At 47.5% G+C, this 18656-nt stretch overlaps 1 pseudogene; it reads right to left on the bottom strand.

Annotated features, from left to right (window-relative positions):
• Nucleotides 1-1073: 1073 nt before the first annotated feature.
• Nucleotides 1074-2014, bottom strand: LOC112674454 (olfactory receptor 2H1-like; annotated as a pseudogene).
• Between the last annotated feature and the right edge of the window lie 16642 nt (nucleotides 2015-18656).

The raw sequence follows: 18656 nt of genomic DNA, 5'->3' as shown, positions 1-18656 counted from the left end.
GAGGTCGCCAGAGCCCACCTGCTAGAGGCGCCCCTGGCTCTGAGGTCGACCTGGGGCTCCTGGGTGCGCAGAGGGGGTGCAAGCAACGAGGTGACCTTGGACTCTGTGGGGGAGGGGCCAAACAGACCAGTGGAGACTAGGGGAGGCAGGGGGGGTCGAGGTGACAGGGGAAGTAATAGGCAGAGATGACCCCATGAACGCCAGGGAAGGAATGGAGGGTCCCAGGTGACCAGTGGATGCTGCTGGAAGGAATGGAGGAGCCGAGGTGACCCTGTGCACAATAGAGGAAGGAATGGAAGGGCCGAGGTGATCCCTGGACGGCGGGGGGAGGGAATGGAGAGGCCGAGATGACCTGTGAGTTGGGGGCAGGGAGAAAGGCTGGATCTGAGGTGACCAGTGATGTGGAGCAGTGAAATGCAGGTCCCGAAGTCACCCATGGGGATCCGGTAGAGAGCAGAGATATAGTGGCACACAGGTGTCCTCTGATGTAGGAGGAGAGAAATGCAGGTGCCCAGGTGACCCTCGCCTCTTTCTCCCTTGGCTCCTCTGTTCCCAAGCTAAGGAGCTGGGACACTTGAAGACCATAAGAGAGCAGGCATGGCTTGGATCTTCGGTCTAAATTGCATTTCTTGGGCTGGTTTCAGAGCTGGCCTGACCTCAGCTGCCCTCCTGCTGTCCTTTGTGAGGAAGAGTGGATGGACAATGCAAAATATAAGTAAGTGGAAAAGCTGGGCAGAGAAGCAAATGATGTGGCGGGGATCAAAATGGGGGTGGAACCATGTTATGACAGATGATTTAGGCACATCATGGTGGAGGCAAGGACCATTAAAGACAAAATAAAGCAAAGAGGAAGTAATCTGATTTGTAGACTGCTTCACATGGAGATGTGCATCCCTCATCAGCCCAGGCTCTGTCGCGCAGGCAGGGCACACACAGAAATGCAGACGTACACACACACACACACAGAGCCATCGTCCATGGGCGTGGGGGGATGGGTGAGGGCACAGGTGTGGGGAGCTTCTCTGACAGGAGCCTGACGACCGCTTCTGGACTGGAAAGCACACGGAGCGGGCTCAGCTCTCCCTTGTATCCCTGTCCTTCCCCAGTGACCTTCTGACAGCCCTCTTTACCTCCTTGGTTTTCAGGGTGTAAATGAGGGTTCATTGCTGCAGTGCCCACGGCACAGAACAGACAGAAGAACTATGCCCCTTTCTGGGCATAGGCATTCTGGGGCTGGAGGTAGACAGCGATGGCTGATCTGTAGAAGAGGGTGACCACCACGAGAGGGGAGAAGCAGGTCCCACATGCTTTCCTCCACCGGTTGGCTGAGTTAATCCTCAGCACTGCCTGGGCAATGGCACAGTAAGAGACCAGGATGAGGCCGATGGGCATGAGCAGGATGAGGATGCTGGTGACAGCCATCTGGATCTGGTTGTAGGTGGTGTCCCCACCAGACAGTCTGATTAAGCTGGGACCTCACACACGAACTCATTCCCCTGCTGGTGGGGACACAAGGGCAGGTGGAGAGTGGGTGGTGTCTGGACCACCGACTCCAGCAGACTGATGGCCCAGGCCATGGACGCCAGCTGCCGGCACAGGCAACGGGGGCATGATGATGGTATAGTGCAGAGGCTGGCATATGGCCATGTAGAGGTCAAAGGCCATCATGTTCAGGTGGATGCACTCTGTGGTCCCCAGGAACAGAAAGATGAAGAGCTGAACAGAGCAGCCAAGGAAGCTGGTGGTCTTTGGGCTGCAGAGGTTGACCAGCAGCTGGGGGACGGAGCTTGTGGTGAAGCGCAGGTCCAAGAAGGACAGGTTGGAGAGGAAAAAGTACATCGAGGAGTGGAGCCTTGGGTCCCGCACAGACAGCAGGATGATGAGGGTGTTGCTCACCAGAGTGAGGAACAACACAACAGGAAGTGAGGACAACCACAAAAAGGATTCTCTCTAGCCCTGGGTGTTCAGAGAAGTCCAGAAGGAGGAAGCCCCCAGGGGAGTTCTGGTTGCCCATTTTCCTGCCCCAGCCTGGAAGGATGAGGGCAGTGTGTCCTGAGCTGTTGTCCCAAACCTCCCCTGGTACTGGTCAGCTCACCCCAGGTACATATCTCCTTTTCTGTCTCCACCGTGTCCTTTACCAGGCACTCCACCTCCACACTCTGCACCTCCTTCCCTTCATGTTCCTCCTGGGCAGTGCTGTCCAGCAGGCTTTGGGGGCAGCAGGACTTGCTGGGGGACAGGCGGTGCTGGACACGGGGGCCTCAGGCTGATGGGCTGAGCACAGCGGAGGCTACTGGAAAGCATGCAGTACTGAGCTGATTACTTCAGGACCACATGGTGGATGCGTCTGTGTTCTGAGTGCTGTTCCAAGTGTTGTATCGTCCCTATGCATTTGTTGGAAGAACCAGCAAAGTAACGTATTTTTATAATGGATTTTTAGGTTGTAGCTATCTCTGTAGAGTTGATCATTTCTCTATTTGTCAGATGAATTTTGGAGAGCTATTCATACTACATGTATTCTGTGTGCCTTTTTTTTTTTTTTTTTTTTTTTTTTTGCAAGGGACCTGATTTGAGACAGAATGTTGTGTCTATGGAGAGGTTTTCCTTTATTTTTTTTAAGGTTTTATTTATTTATTCATCACACACACACACACACACACACACACACACACACACACATACACAGAGGCAGAGACACAGGCAAAGGGAGAAGCAGGCACCATGCAGGGAGCCCAACGTGGAACTCGATCCCAGGTCTCCAGGATCATGCCCTGGGCTGAAGGCGGCACTAAACCGCTGAGCCACCTGCGCTGCCCAGAAAGGTTTTCCCTTTGTGTCTAAGGACCCCATTCACAGACCAGTATGGTTGCTCAAGTTGCTAAGCCAGTTGTCTGGCTAGGGGATCTGGTCCACATGCCCAGTCACGTCCTGGGAAGCTCACAGGCAGGAGGCAAGCATGGCCCCAAGCCCATTAAAATCATTGAGGGCTTCACAGGAACATTATTGAAGACCTCGAGCCTCCAAGGTCAGGAATACCAACATACTCAGTGAGGGGATAGGGTCTATAATAAGCTGAAGGGCCAGTTTGGGTGGATATATTGGGAAAGCTTCCTAGAGGAGGTGACTATATGTTTTCTATAAAAAAAGAGGAGCATTAGGCCTAAAAGGCCAAGCCATGGATGGGGCAGGAGGCTGAACCACTGGTGATTCTCTGGCCTTAGCCAATGACCCCCGGCCTCAGGACGGCTTGGCATGGGGGCAGCTGGCAGAAGTACCCTAGTGGCCTGCAGGGTAGCCTGAGCATCTCCTAACACGTGTTCCCATCCTGTTGCATCTCCATCCTGTTAGAGATTTCTGCTGCTGTATCTTCCCTGGTTTGTTTTCATATTTTAAATATTTGTCATATTTGTATACATTTACAAAAGTGTGAGTAGATGGGGATCCCTGGGTGGCGCAGCGGTTTGGCGCCTGCCTTTGGCCCAGGGCGTGATCCTGGAGACCCGGGATCGAATCCCACATCGGGCTCCCGGTGCATGGAGCCTGCTTCTCCCTCTGCCTGTGTCTCTGCCTCTCTCTCTCTCACTGTGTGCCTATCATGAATAAATAAAAATTAAAAAAAAAAAGTGTGAGTAGAGCATATCTCTACAGTTTAATGAGTAAGACAGTCAACCCTGGGCATGACCACCAATAATTGAGTGAATGTTTCAAGTGTCTAGAAGCTCCGTGTGCCCACACCCCAGATGGAATCACCATGCTGAATTTCTAATAGACTATTCCTTTGTTTTCCTTTGGAGAGAGAGTTTACATAGACCCTTTGAAAATGTATAATTTAGTGCTTTTTATTTTTTATTATTATTATTTTTAGTGCTTTTTAGTATAGTCACTACCGTGCAACCAACACCATCAGCCTCCAGAACATCTCATTGCCCTAAAACAAAACATCACGCCAAGGAGCAGGGTCCTCTCCTTTACTTCCCTTGTGATATCCAGTTCTTGTGACCTAAACTGAAGCCAGCTGTTTGTGTTACTCCTCAACTATCATCCTAATCAATTTGTTTGCATTCTGAGTTTCACATTCTCCTGACTCTCCCCTCCCTCCTTCCTGAGCCTCTGTAAGTGGTCTCCCCTTCCAGACCCCTCACCTGTTCTCCCTTGTCTCTGTCTTCTCTGCTTTCTTTAATTTACCCTGACCCTGTCATTCAGGGGTTTCTGCATTTACTCCTTTCTTGGGCCCCAGGAGTGCCAGCCAGCAGTGTGCTGGGAGCCAGGGCATGGGTTGGGGGGTCCACGCACAGGAGATTGTGATGATGCAGAGCTACTTGCTGGGGCTATTGGTAGCTGCCACCTGTGGACTGTTTCCCATGGCCTCTCATATACCCAATCACCAGGATCTCACAGCAACCCTGCACACAAGGTGCTCTTATTCCAAATGCATCAAGAAGTAAACAGTTTTAGAGGTTGAGAAACTTGGCGAAGGTCAACCTGCCAGTAGATGTGAGGCCCAGAGTGTAGACCCAGTTTATCCTCCACTCTGGTGCTCCTCTCTCGGGGGCCAGGTAGCAATGGATGTCTCCTAGGAGAAGAACAGACTTTCTACTTACCCAGAGTCAGAATAAAACCCCCTCTGCCACCAGTGATGACAAAACTCTTCACTGGTGCCTCCATGTGGACATTAGGAGGAAGACTTGCCAAAGAGCAGTAGGTATCCTGGAATGGCTGTTGGGTCACCGGTCTTATGAAGGATTGTTAGTGCCAACCACCAGGCACGTTCCGAGGCACACATCCATCGGATGTGCTGGAGCGAGCTCATACGAGCTCTTGACTGGTAACTTTTGGGGACTTTGTGAGAGAGGATTATGCCGTTGGCAGCTGGGACCAGCCATGGCGGGAGTACGCCATGGAAATTGGTCAGCCCATCAGGCAGGGTCTGTGTCTCCCCCAAACAAGCTGGTTGCCAAACAGTTACCAGTTCATCTCTGGTTGCCCACAGAGCTGCTCTGGGTGCCCTCTCCTCTGATACAAAGAATCTGAAGCAGAGAAAGATGACATCCCTTGCCTCAGACAATACAGTCAGTGAGCACGAGAGTTGATATTTGAACCTAGGTGGGCTGGCTGCAGAGGCTGTGTGCCAACCTCAGCTCACCATGTCCCTGCAGGGAAGGTGAGGCCCCAGAGGTCAGAGTGTTGTGCGCAAGATTACGTATCTGAGAAACCACCAAAAAGCCGACACCGATGCAAACACACGAGGGTTTATTAACAAGCTCGAGCTTGGGTCCAAGTGTACCCGACACAGCGGAGCAGGGACTTGGACCCCAAGGTGGGTTTCAGCTTAGTTTTATGGGCTGGTCTAGGGGACCTCCAGAAGGGGTGGAGGAATTTCTCAAGTTCTGTTTACATTCTGATATGGGGCTTTCAAGGGCATTGAGCTCTCTTCTCATTCTAATAGGGGGCTTTCTATGGCGTTAAGCTGAAAGCTGTTTTTTTCCCCTGTAACTGAAGTAAGGTAAAGTTCTGCTCTTATTCACAGGGGCCTGGGATGGCTGTACTTGTGCTAACGCTGAACTTAAAATGGAATGGCCTTAATTTTCTTGGCCTCCACATTTTCCCCTCTCAGAGGAACCTAAGGAAGGACCCAATCATGGGTCCAGGTTGCTCTCAGAGTGAGCCAGGGGGAATGATTAAACCAGGATTCGAACCAATCTTGTTGCTGTTCTCGCTCCCATTTACATCCCAGCAAAGAAGCAACATCCTGTTTAAGGCAGCACATAACCACCACCCCCCCTTGTTGTAAGAAGACTAAGTCTAATCCCCTTTTATTTTGAAGGACAACCTCAGACTAGGGAGGTGGGAAATAAGTGAGAACGGCGCAGTCTTAGCTTTAGGGGATTGTCCTTGTCTGGTTGGCTTTTCCATTCTGGAACAAAGTCCTTGAGAACAGCGTGTGGATCAGCTGGCTGGACAGACGTGGGTGTAGTGGGCCCAGGGAGTAATCCCGTCGGCCTTGAGAGTGGTGGGAGTGGTCAGGATCACGATGTACGGTCCCTTCCAGCGAGGTTGAAGTGTCTGGTGTTGGTATCTCCACACATACACCCAGTCACCCGGCCGATATCGATGGGGGTCCGGGGGTGGCCCAGTCTCATAGAGGGCCCTCAGCTTAGGCCACACCTGTTCTTGGGTTCGTTTTAACACTTGGAGGGAGAAAAGAAGTTGGTGATCATCAAATTCAGCAAGCACTTCAGGTTTTAAATTGGGGATAATAGGTGGAGGAAGACCGAACATGATTTCATAGTAGGTAAATCCCATCTTATATGGGGAGTTCCTCACCCTATATAGGGCGAAGGGGAGGGGAGTCACCCAGTCCCCGCCAGTCTCCAGGGCTAATTTAGTAAGGTCTCCTTTAATGTTCTGTTCATCCTCTCTACCTGTCCTGAGCTTTGGGGCCTATATGCACAATGTAATTTCCAATTTTCCCCAAGTACTAGGGCCACTCCCCGTGTTACCTTATAGATGAATCCTGGGCCGTTGTCTGATCCAATCTTAACAGGAAAACCATACCTCGGTAAGATGTCTTCCAGCAGTTTCTTGGTCACAGTCTGTGCAGTTTTCATGTTTGGTGGGAAATGCCTCTGTCCATCCTGAAAAAGTATCTACAAACACTAGTAAATACCTGTATCCGTATTTTCCAGGTTTTACCTCAGTGAAGTCCACTTCCCAGTAGGCTCCTGGGCGGTCCCCTCGGAGCCAGGCACCCAGGTTAGATCCATGGGCGGTGGCATTAGTTAACTGGCATGAGTGGCAGCTTGCCACGATCTGCTCGATCTTTGCTCGAGAGTCTTTATTTATTTTTTTTTTTTAAATTTTTTTTTCGAGAGTCTTTAATAGTGATCTTTGCATGTCGTATGAGGTCTTCCATCTTCCTTGTTCCCATATGAGTGAGTATTCCGATGCATCTTGGATAGGACTCGCCGTCCTAGTTCCTCTGGCAGGATGATGCTGGAGTCTGCGGCCCTCCACCAGCCACGCAAGCACTGGGTCATAGGCAAGCGTTTGATCCAGTGTAAGTCAGCATCAGTATAGTTGAGGGTGTCTGGCAGGGTCGGTGCCCCCGGATGGGATCTCCATTTCCGTGGTTACGGCTGCCCCTGCGTATCTGATTCCTTCTTGAACGAAACTGCTGCCGTCCGTGTACCAGGTGGCATCCGCGTTCGGCAGTGGCTGGTCCTGGAGATCAGCTCTGATTCCGTGCACCTGTGCCAAAATTTCTTGACAGTCATTCAGAGGGGGGTCCCAGTCTGGGTTAGGGAGACAAGAGGCATGGGGTATTGGCGGACCCTGACAGGGTCTGCCCCCAGCTTTAGTTCTATGTCTATGGCTGGTCGGTGCCAGGCCAGCCCAATTCCCCCAGTTTCTGCCCACGCTTGGGGAAATTCCTGCAGCCAGTGGTCAATGTCAGTCATTGAGGCTGAGGGCATTTGATGGAGACGATATTTCGTCTTCTAAACTCAGGACAAGCACCTGAATTGGGTGCCCCTCTTTGGTTAGGATTTTTGTCCCTTCGGGATGGAAGTGAATTTGTGCCCCCATCTTGGTGAGCAAATCCCGACCTAACAACAGGTAGGGGCACTCAGGGATGACCATGAAGGAATGGAATACCTGGTCCATGCTGAGACCCACAGTTCTTCAGGTAGTCCATGAGAACTGTTTGGTGCCCATGGCCCCTTGCACCCGTGAAATCTTGTTTGCCAATTTCCCTTGGGGTTGTAATAAAACCTAATGTTGTGCCCCAGTGTCCACTAGGAAATCAACAGGTTGCCCCTTCACTCTAAGAGTTACCCTGGGCTCTGGGAGGGGTGCCGAATCCTGACTCCCCTAATCGTCCAGGTCCTCCATTTCCAAGATCTTGGCAGGGGCCTTAGGTCTTTTGTTAGGGCAGTCTTTCACCCACACCCTTTTCTTTGCAAAAAGCACATTGTTTTTTGTTCAGCTTAGGGCGCTCCCGAGGGGGACCAGGGCCATCCTCCTTACCTGTCCCTGAAGCCAGCTTCTTGAGGTGCCTCCATTTTTCCTGTGGGTCATCCATGGTTGTAGCCAGCAGGATCTTGGCCAGGTTTCAGGTCTGCCGGTCACTTAGTTTGGTTTGTTGTTCTTCCAGACTTTCTCTATTATTATAAACTCTTTCTGCTACTATTACTAAGTCCTGCAAGCTCTTCTCTCCCACTCTTTGCAATTTCTTTTTAATGTCCAGAGTGGCCTGGTTAACAAAAGCCATGATATTTGCGGCCTTTGTTTCCGAGGCTTCTGGGTTCATAGGGTTGTGCTGCCTAAAAGCCGCTATGATTCTCTCTAGGAGGGCTGCTGGACTCTCATCCTTACCCTGTTTTACATCATAGACCTTGGCCAGATTGGTAGGCTTGTGCGCCGCAGCCTGGAGACCTGCCATTAGAGTCTGGCGGTGGACCCGGAGTCTCTCCTTACCTTCAGCTGAGTTGTGGTCCCAGGTGGGGTGGGATAAGAGGAAGGCAGTATTTATGAGGTCTGGGTTTTGAGTTGGCTGTCTGTCCTCTTCCAAGACAGACTTCCGGGCTTCTGCCTGAATTAGTTCTCTCTCTGGTGGTGAAGAGAACCTGCAAGAGCTGTTGGCAGTCATCCCAAGCAGGCTGGTGGGTAAAGAGAACAGTATCTCAAAGCCCGATTAGATCTCTCAGATTATCAGAGAACTTTGCATTTTGGGTTTTCTAATTATATCTAATTAGATATAATTATATCTAATTATATTCTAATTATAATCACTGGTGAGAACGGCCAATATAACATTAGCTGTCCGCCAGTCTCGTCGGGGGGGCCCCATGGCATGGAGGGGAAGGGCGGTGGAGTCGGCTGGCCCCGCATTTGGAGGTGGGGCCACCAGTGGGTCCACCCGCGTGTCCCTACTGCTGGCCCGGGCACAAGGACTCCCTCATCAGGGAGGGGTGGCGTCCCTTCTGCAACCCCCGGTGCCTCCAATGGAGGGGCAGAAGGGGGAGGGGTTGCCTGGTAGGGCGGCAGGAGGATCAGGTCCTGGGCAGGGGGCAGGAATCCTGGAAGACGGGATAAAGGGGCGCTTGGGACTTAGAATCGGTCTCCTTCTCAGCTTTCCGCAGGGCTAGAATCTTGGTAGGTCCTGCTTTGTGGGGTAAAAATGGTTTTAGCCAAGGAGGGGGTTCTCGATCATGTCCTGCCAGATCAGGATGTAGGGCACCTGGTCAGAGTGGCCGTCCGGTTTGTCCCTGAAGATCAAGGCCTTAACCTGTAAGATAATAGGTAGGTAAAGTTCCTTCTCAGGGCCATCCCACGTCAAAGGTTGGCCATTCTGCTATGCAATACATTTGAAATCTCTCCATATGTCTGTGCTCAGATTATGAGCTCTTTCCCTAACATCCGAGAAGTGGGAGAGCATAAGAGGCAGGGGAGTGGTTTGTGTCTGCCCTATTATGTCCCCAATCCACACCAAGACACAGACAGTAAAGACAATTAACAAGGACCCAACAACATAGACAAACATTCCAATGTGGCCACAGAGACAAAATAGAAAGTAACCCGAAGGGCTGGCAGTCAGCCCTCTTTATAGATGAGGACCCTGTCCTCCAGGCGGAGCAAGGGGTGTCTCCTCAAGACCCCCGGTCGACGGCCTGCTAGCGCATCTGCCTAAGCCAATATCGACCCAATACAGATTGGAATTCCTACAGGTAAAAGTACAGTTTAGAGCTCTCAGAAAATATGCGCACAAAAGGTGGAAAAATTTGATAAATATTTATTTGATTATTATCTCTGCTTTTAATATAAATTACTATAAGTTTACACTAACTCATTTTTAATAATGGCTGTCATTTAACAACCGGTTTGCAAAATGCCTGAAAATCTACGTCAGCTCTCATGAGACTATATGAGGCAGCTCCAGCATCCTCTGGACATGGCCTTCTGGACCTTCCAGAAATCATCACATTGTTCCATCATGTTGATGACATCTTGTTAATCAAGCAGGATGAGATAGGATTGGTGAGACAAATGTGCTCCAGAGGGTGGGAGATGAACCCTATGAAGATTCAAGGGCCTCCACATCACTGATGTTTCTAGAGGGCCCGTGGTCTGGTTCATGCCAGGACATCCAGGTAAAACAAAGGACAGATTATCACTTGTTATAAATCTTGAGGAATAAAGACAGTGTCATTGTGACATAAGGATAGACACATAGATCAATGGAACATAATGGAAAAAATCCAGAAATACATATAAGTATTTCCAAATTGTCCTTTAAGAGTGGATGAATTTTTTCCCAATCATCAAAAAGGGAAAAGTCATGTAATTTTTTGAGTGACTTTGGTTCACATTTTTTTTTATTTTTATTTATTTATGATAGTCACACAGAGAGAGAGAGAGGCAGAGACACAGGCAGAGGGAGAAGCAGGCTCCATGCCGGGAGCCCAACGTGGGATTCGATCCCGGGTCTCCAGGATCACGCCCTGGGCCAAAGGCAGGCGCCAAACCGCTGCGCCACCCAGGGATCCCTGGTTCACATTTCTGAAGCAATATTCTAGATGTCACAGCAGTTTTTTTAATCCATTTTATTTTTTTATAAATTTATTTTTTTATTGGTGTTCAATTTGCCAACATATAGAATAACACCCAGTGCTCATCCTGTCAAATGCCCATCTCAATGCCCATCACCCAGTCACCCCCACCCCCCGCCCACCTCCCCTGCCACCCCCCTTAGTTTGTTTCCCAGAGTTAGGAATCTCTCATGTTCTGTCTCCCTTTCTGATATTTCCCACACATTTCTTCTCCCTTCCCTTATATTCCCTTTCACTATTATTTATATTCCCCAAAGGAATGAGACCATATAATGCTTGTCTTTCTCTGATTGACTTATTTCACTCAGCATAATACCCTCCAGTTCCATCCACGTCGAAGCAAATGGCAGGTATTTGTCATTTCTAATGGCTGAGTAATATTCAGCCACTCTGGAAAACTGTGTGGAGGTTCCTCAAAGAGTTAAAAATAGAAGTACCCTACGACCCAGCAATTGCAATACTGGGGGGTTTATCCCAAAGATACAGATGCAATGAAATGCCGGGACACCTGCACCCCGATGTTTCTAGCAGCAATGTCCACAACAGCCAAACTGTGGAAGGAGCCTCGGTGTCCATCGAAAGATGAATGGATAAAGAAGCTGTGGTCTATGTATACAATGGAATACTACTCAGCCATTAGAAACGACAAATACCCACTATTTGCTTCGATGTGGATGGAACTGGAGGGTATTATGCTGAGTGAAATAAGTCAATCAGAGAAAGACAAGCATTATATGGTCTCATTTATTTGGGGAATATAAAAAATAGTGACAGGAAATAAAGGGGAAAGGAGAAAAATGAGTGAGAAATATCAGAAAGGTAGACAGAAGATGAGAGACTCCTAACTCTGGGAAACGAACTAGAGGTGGTGGAAGGTGAGGTGGGTGGTAGGTGGGGGTGACTGCGTGATGGGCACTGAGGGGGGCACTTGATGGGATGAGCACTGGGTATTATTCTATATGTTGGCAAATTGAACACCAATAAAAAATAAATTTATAAATAAAAAAAATGGAAGGACACAGAGTGAAAAGGTGACTTTAGCCCCTGCAAGCGAAGGAGATCCTGGGGAGAAAGGAGCACGTGGGAGATGGGTGGGCTTGCAGGGAAGGGAAAGGGGGCGCACGGGAGCAGCGTGCGGGCATGCACCTCGCTGTCTCATTTACACACTTGAGTCCTGACTTGAGGAAGCTAGTCAGTCCTACCTTAGCTGACGTATTTAGCAGATTCTGTGGGGGGGGGGGGGGGGGGGCGGGGACGGTGAGAAAGATTCTCCACGTTGTAGATGAGCAAACTTAGACTCAGAAAGGGGAGATTGTCCCAAGGTCACAGCTAGTCAGTGGCCTGTGGGACATGCAGTCAGGCCTGTCTTATTCCCAAATCTGCTTTTTGGGCTGCTTCCCGGGTTCTGATTGTATTCCTAGGAGCCAGAGTAGAAAACTGAGATTCAGATATTTGAAGACAGATTTCCCCCTGAGCCTCTCTCCCCATCTTGGAAAGGGTGCAGTGCCTAAGAATAAGTGCAATACCCCAGGCTTGGTAGAACTAACACTTGGTAGATTAGAGCTATCCCTCACCTTCTTTGTTTCAGGGACCATACTTCTGTGAGTATAACCTTTAGATGCTGACTACTCAGTGCTAATCTGTGGGGAATCCCTCTTTCTGGCTGCTGCCAATGTCCATGCCGGTCCTGCTTCTACCTGCTGTGATGGTCATGATCCATGGGTCTTGACACCTTGAGTCGTCTAGCAGAATGCTGAGCTAGAAGCCAGGAGCCCTGGGTCCCCCATAGCAGAACTGCTTTTGGATAGTCTGGTTATTTGATACGGAGAAGTCACTGCATTACCCTCGCTTCTGTGTTTCTATGTGTAAAAGGAGGAGTCTTAGTGAGATGACCTCCCTGGCTCCTGGCTCACCCTCCGGCTCTAATTGCAATAAATATTTGTCAAATGAATGAAAAGGCGACAGGACACGGAAGCCTTTTAACCCTGAGGAGTGATGCTGAGTCACATTTCCTAAGCACAGAAACTATATAGGAGAGTGGATTCCCCTGCTTCCTCTCCAGCGAGTGGCTCATCAGCATCCCTGCTCTACAACTGCTGTCCCTTTAGAATCTGGAAGGCTATTTCTGCTGCCAGCTACAGCTGATGCTAATCACTCTCCCTGTTGTTGAGAGGATGGGGCCCTAGGGGAGCTGTGTCTCACTCCCATAATTAGCACCTGTATAGAGTTGTTCAGGGAAGAGTCCCCAGGTCAGGGAGGGGAACATTCTGGAGGGAGAGGCCCATGATGGTGATGTGTCCCTGGCTGCTTGGAGGCCTCAGGTAGCACCAGGCTTCCTCCCTGTCACTAGTATTCCTAGCATTTAGATGGTTTAGGGTTTGGTTCTAGGATTGAGAGACATTGGGCAGCTCCAGAACCTGTGACTCTCAGGGTCAGCATGAAAACGGGGAGAAAGCCCTTGTCTGTGGAAGAGGTTTGAGGTCTAGCGGCGTTATCCTCAGTGCTGACCCTCCTGTCATCGGCCTTCCTCGGCACCCCTTCTGGTAGTGGTCACTGCCTTTGCTTTGTCCCTGACTCAGCCCATCTCCCAGGATGGCCCATCTGGTTCTTGGTAGATCAGCATCTACAGATGATGTGCTCCCTCCTGGCAGATCCTCTCCGGCAGGTGTTGGGAGGTTTGTCAAGGTCCCCAAGGCTACCTGTCTCCACTGCTCTCTTAAGCGTGGGTTCCCTGGTCCGTCACGACAGTTACTGCTCTGCACACATCCTGCCTCTCCCCCCCTTCTTGTCCTCTCTTGGCCAAATCATTATCCTATCTGAATAAAATCCTAACCCTTTCCCTGTATTTGTTCAGCCGACTGTGGTTGGAGAGAAGGCCAGAACCATCTGAGAAGTTTCATTTTGCCTTCATGAGTATTCACTTTATTTGTAATTCTTCCAGCTTTATTGAGACATGTTACATGGTGTAACTTTAAGGTGTTCAGCGTTCTGATTGATACACGTTATACTGTGAAGTGATCAGCACACTGAACTTCGTGAACACACCCTTCACTTCCCATGATTACCATGGTGTTGTTGCTATGGTGAGAACATTCAAAGTCCACCCTTGTATCAGCTGTGAATCACGATACAGTATTGTTAACTGTACTCACCATGAGGTACATCGGATCCGCAGAACTTACTGTAACTGGAAGTTTAGAATCTCTGACCAATATCCCCCCATGTCCCCCACTCCTCAGCTCTGACAGCCACCATTTTACCTTGTTTCTATGTGCCTAATGCTTTCAGATTCCACATTCAAAAGGCATCATGCAGTATTTGTCTTTCTCCACCTGACAAGGCCCTCAAGGTTCATCCATGGTATCACAGATGGATTCCCTGTTTCATGGTGGAGAGCATCCCACTGCATTTTCCTTATCCGCGTATCCATCCGTGAACACCCCAAATGGTTTCCACATCTTGTGAGCAATGCTGCAGTGAACACAGCCTGCAGACATCTCTTTGAGAGAGTATTTTCATCTCCTTTGGGTATATCCCCCAAAGAGGAATTGCAGGATCACATGGTAGCTTTTCATCTTTTGAAGGACCTCCGTGCTGTTCTCTGTAGTGGCCGAACTGGTTCACATTCCCATCAACAGTGCGTAACGGCTCCCTTTCCCCCACATTCCTATCAACACTTGTTGTCTCTTGTCTTTTTGATAATAACCATTCTAAGAGATGTGAGGTTTTGTCTCATTGTGGTTTTGATTAGCATTTCTCTGATGATGAGTGCTGTTGAGCATCTTTCCATGTAGCTTTTGGCCATTTATATGTTTTCTTCGGAAAAATGTCAGTTCAAACCCTTTGCCCATTTTAATTGGATCATTTGGGTTTTTTTCCTATTGAGTTGTATATGTTCTTCATATACTTATTTTTTTTTTTAAATTTTTATTTATTTATGATAGTAACAGAGAGACAGAGAGAGAGAAAGAGGCAGAGACACAGGCAGAGGGAGAAGCAGGCTCCATGCACCGGGAGCCCAACGTGGGATTCGATCCCGGGTCTCCAGGATCGCGCCCTGGGCCAAAGGCAGGCGCCAAACCGCTGCGCCACCCAGGGATCCCCATATACTTATATATGTATTTATCACATACATGGTTTGCAAATATTTTCTCCCATTCCATAGGTTGACTTTACATTTTGTTGATTTTTCTTTCTGTGCTGAAGCTTTTTAGTTTGATGTCTCACTTGTTGATTTTTGGTTTTGTTGCTTGTGCTTTTGATGTTATATCCAAAAAATCCTTGCCATATCAGGGAGATTTTCTCCTGGGTTTCTTCTAGTAGTTTTATGGTTTCAGTGTTACATTTAAATTCTTCAGTTCCACAAATGAGTGAGATCACATGATATTTGTCTTCCTCTGACTGATTTCTTTCACTCATCATAATACCCTCTAGTTCCATCCATATCATTGCAAATGGTAAGATTTCATTCTTCTTCATGGCTAAGATTCCATTGCATACACACACACACACACACACACACAAACACACACACATATATTTCATATCTTTATCCATTCTCAGTAGATAGACCTTTGGCCTCTTTCCACAGTTTGGCTACTGTGGACATTGCTGCTATAAACAATGGGGTCCATGTGCCCTTTGCGTCACTATACTTGTATCCTCTGAATAAATACCTAGTTGTGCAATTGCTGGATCATAAGGTAGCTCTATTTTTAGCTTCTTTTTTTAAAAAAGATTTTATTTATTTATTCATGAGAGACAGACCGAGAGAGAGGCAGAGACACAGGCAAAGGGAGAAGCAGGCTCCATGCAGGGAGCCCGATGTGGGGGGTCGATCCCGGGCTCTCTGGGATCAGGCCCTGGGCTGAAGGCAGGGCTAAACCTCTGAGTAACCCTGGCTGCCCTATTTTTAACTTCTTAAGGAAACTCTGCATTGTTTTCCAGAGTGGCTCTACCAGTTTGAAGTCCCACCGACAGTGGGAGAGGGTTCCCCTTTCTCCACATCCTTTTGAACATTTGTTGTCTCCTGTCTTAATTTTCAGCATTCTCACTGGTGTGAGGTGGTATCTCATGTGGTTTTGACTTATATTTCCCTGATGGCAAGTGATGTGGAGCATTTTTTTATGTGTCTGTTGGCCATATGTAGGTCTTCTTTGGAGAAATGTTTGTTTATGTCTTCTGCCCACTTCATTTTTTTATAGGAAAATATAGACTTTATTTAAAAATTTTTTTTTCCTAATTACGCAAGACTTTTTATTTTTTTTATTTTTTTAATAAAATAATTTTTATTGGTGTTCAGTTTACCAACATACAGAATAACACCCAGTGCTCATCCCGTCAAGTGTCCCCCTCAGTGCCCGTCACCCACTCACCCCCACCTCCCGCCCTCCTCCCCTTCCACCACCCCTAGTTCGTTTCCCAGAGTTAGGAGTCTTTATGTTCTGTCTCCTTTTCTGATATTTCCCACACATTTCTTCTTCCTTCCCTTATATTCCCTTTCACTATTATTTATATTCCCCAAATGAATGACAACATACACTGTTTGTCCTTCTCCGATTGACTTACTTCACTCAGCATAATACCCTCCAGTTCCATCCACGTTGAAGCAAATGGTGGGTATTTGTCGTTTCTAATGGCTGAGGAATATTCCATTGTATACATAAACCACATCGTCTTTATCCATTCATCTTTCGATGGACACCGAGGCTCCTTCCACAGTTTGGCTATTGTGGACATTGCTGCTAGAAACATCGGGGTGCAGGTGTCCCGGCGTTTCATTGCATCTGAATCTTTGGGGTAAATCCCCAGCAGTGCAATTGCTGGGTCGTAGGGCAGGTCTATTTTTAACTCTTTGAGGAACCTCCACACAGTTTTCCAGAGTGGCTGCACCAGTTCACATTCCCACCAACAGTGCAAGAGGGTTCCCTTTTCTCCGCATCCTCTCCAACATTTGTTGTTTCCTGCCTTGTTAATTTTCCCCATTCTCACTGGTGTGAGGTGGGATCTCATTGTAGTTTTGATTTGTATTTCCCTGATGGCAAGTGATGAAGAGCATTGTCTCATGTGCATGTTGGCCATGTCTATGTCTTCTTCTGTGAGATTTCTGTTCATGTCTTTTGCCCATTTCATGATTGGATTGTTTGTTTCTTTGGTGTTGAGTTTAAGAAGTTCTTTATAGATCTTGGAAACTAGCCCTTTATCTGATACGTCATTTGCAAATATCTTCTCCCATTCTGTAGGTTGTCTTTTAGTTTTGTTGACTGTATCCTTTGCTGTGCAAAAGCTTCTTATCTTGATGAAGTCCCAATAGTTCATTTTTGGTTTTGTTTCTTTGGTTTTGATACTTCGTGGATGTATCTTGCAAGAAGATACTTCGTTTCTTTGGTTTTGATACTTCGTGGATGTATCTTGCAAGAAGTTACTGTGGCCGAGTTCAAAAAGGGTGTTGCCTGTGTTCTCCTGTAGGATTTTGATGGAATATTGTCTCACATTTAGATCTTTCATCCATTTTGAGTTTATCTTTGTGTATGATGTAAGAGAATGGTCTAGTTTCATTCTTCTGCATGTGGATGTCCAATTTTCCCAGCACCATTTATTGAAGAGACTGTCTTTCTTCCAGTGGATAGTCTTTCCTCCTTTGTCAAATATTAGTTGACCATAAAGTTCAGGGTCCTCTTCTGGGTTCTCTATTCTGTTCCATTGACCTATGTGTCTGTTTTTGTGCCAGTACCACACTGTCTTGATGACCACAGCTTTGTAGTACAACCTGAAATCTGGCATTGTGATGCCCCCAGATAAGGTTTTCTTTTTTAAAATTCCCCTGGCTATTCGGGGTCTTTTCTGATTCCACACAAATCTTAAAATAATTTGTTCCAACTCTCTGAAGAAAGTCCATGGTATTTTGATAGGGTTTGCATTAAACGTGTAAATTGCCCTGGGTAACATTGACATTTTCAGAATATTAGTTCTGCCAATCCATGAGCATGGAATATTTTTCCATCTCTTTGTGTCTTCCTCAATTTCTTTCAGAAGTGTTCTAGAGTTTTTAGGGTATAGGTCCTTTACCTCTTTGGTTAGGTTTATTCCCAGGTATCTTATGCTTTTGGGTGCAATTGTAAATGGGATTGACTCCTTAATTTCTCTTTCTTCAGTCTCATTGTGAGTGTAGAGAAATGCCACTGACTTCTGGGCATTGATTTTGTATCCTGCCACACTGCCAAATTGCTGTATGAGTTCTAGCAATCTTGGGATGGAGGCTTTTGGGTTTTCTAGGTACAGTATCATGTCATCGGCGAAGAAGGAGAATTTGACTCCTTCTTTGCCAATTTGAATGCCTTTTATTTCTTTTTGTTGCCTGATTGCTGAGGCTAGTACTTCTAGTACTATGTTGAATAGCAGTGGTGAGAGTGGACACCCCTGTCTTGTTCCAGATCTTAGGGGAAAGGCTCCCAATGTTTCTACATTGAGAATGATACTTGCTGTGGGCTTTTCATAGATGGTTTTTAAGATGCTGAGGAATGTTCCCTCTATCCCTACACTCTGAAGAGTTTTGATCAGGAACTGATACTGTATTTTGTCAAATGCTTTCTCTGCATCTATTGAGAGGATCATATGGTTCTTGTTTTTTCTCTTGTTGATATGATCAATCACATTGATTCCTTTATGAGTGTTGAACCAGCCTTACATCGCAGGAATAAATCCCTTTCGGTCATGGTGAATAATCTTAATGTACTACTGTTGGATCCTATTGGCTAGTATCTTGTTGAGAATTTCTGCATCCAGGTTCATCAGGGATATTGGCCTATAATTCTCCTTTTTGGTGGGATCTTTGTCTGGTTTTGGAATTAAGGTGATCCTGGCCTCATAGAACGAATTTGGAAGTATTCCATCTCTTTTTATCTTTCTGAAAAGTTTTAGTAGAATAGGTATGGTATCTTCTTTAAAGGTTTGATAGTTTTTCCTGGGAAGCCATCTGGCCCTAGACTTTTGTGTCTTGGGAGGTGTTGGATGACTGCTTCAATTTCCTCCCTGGTTATTGGCCTGTTC

The sequence above is a fragment of the Canis lupus genome, chromosome 35, assembly GCF_003254725.2.
Source record: "Canis lupus dingo isolate Sandy chromosome 35, ASM325472v2, whole genome shotgun sequence".
In the NCBI taxonomy this organism is placed as follows: Eukaryota; Metazoa; Chordata; class Mammalia; order Carnivora; family Canidae; genus Canis; species Canis lupus.
This window is presented reverse-complemented; position numbering and strand designations above follow the sequence as displayed.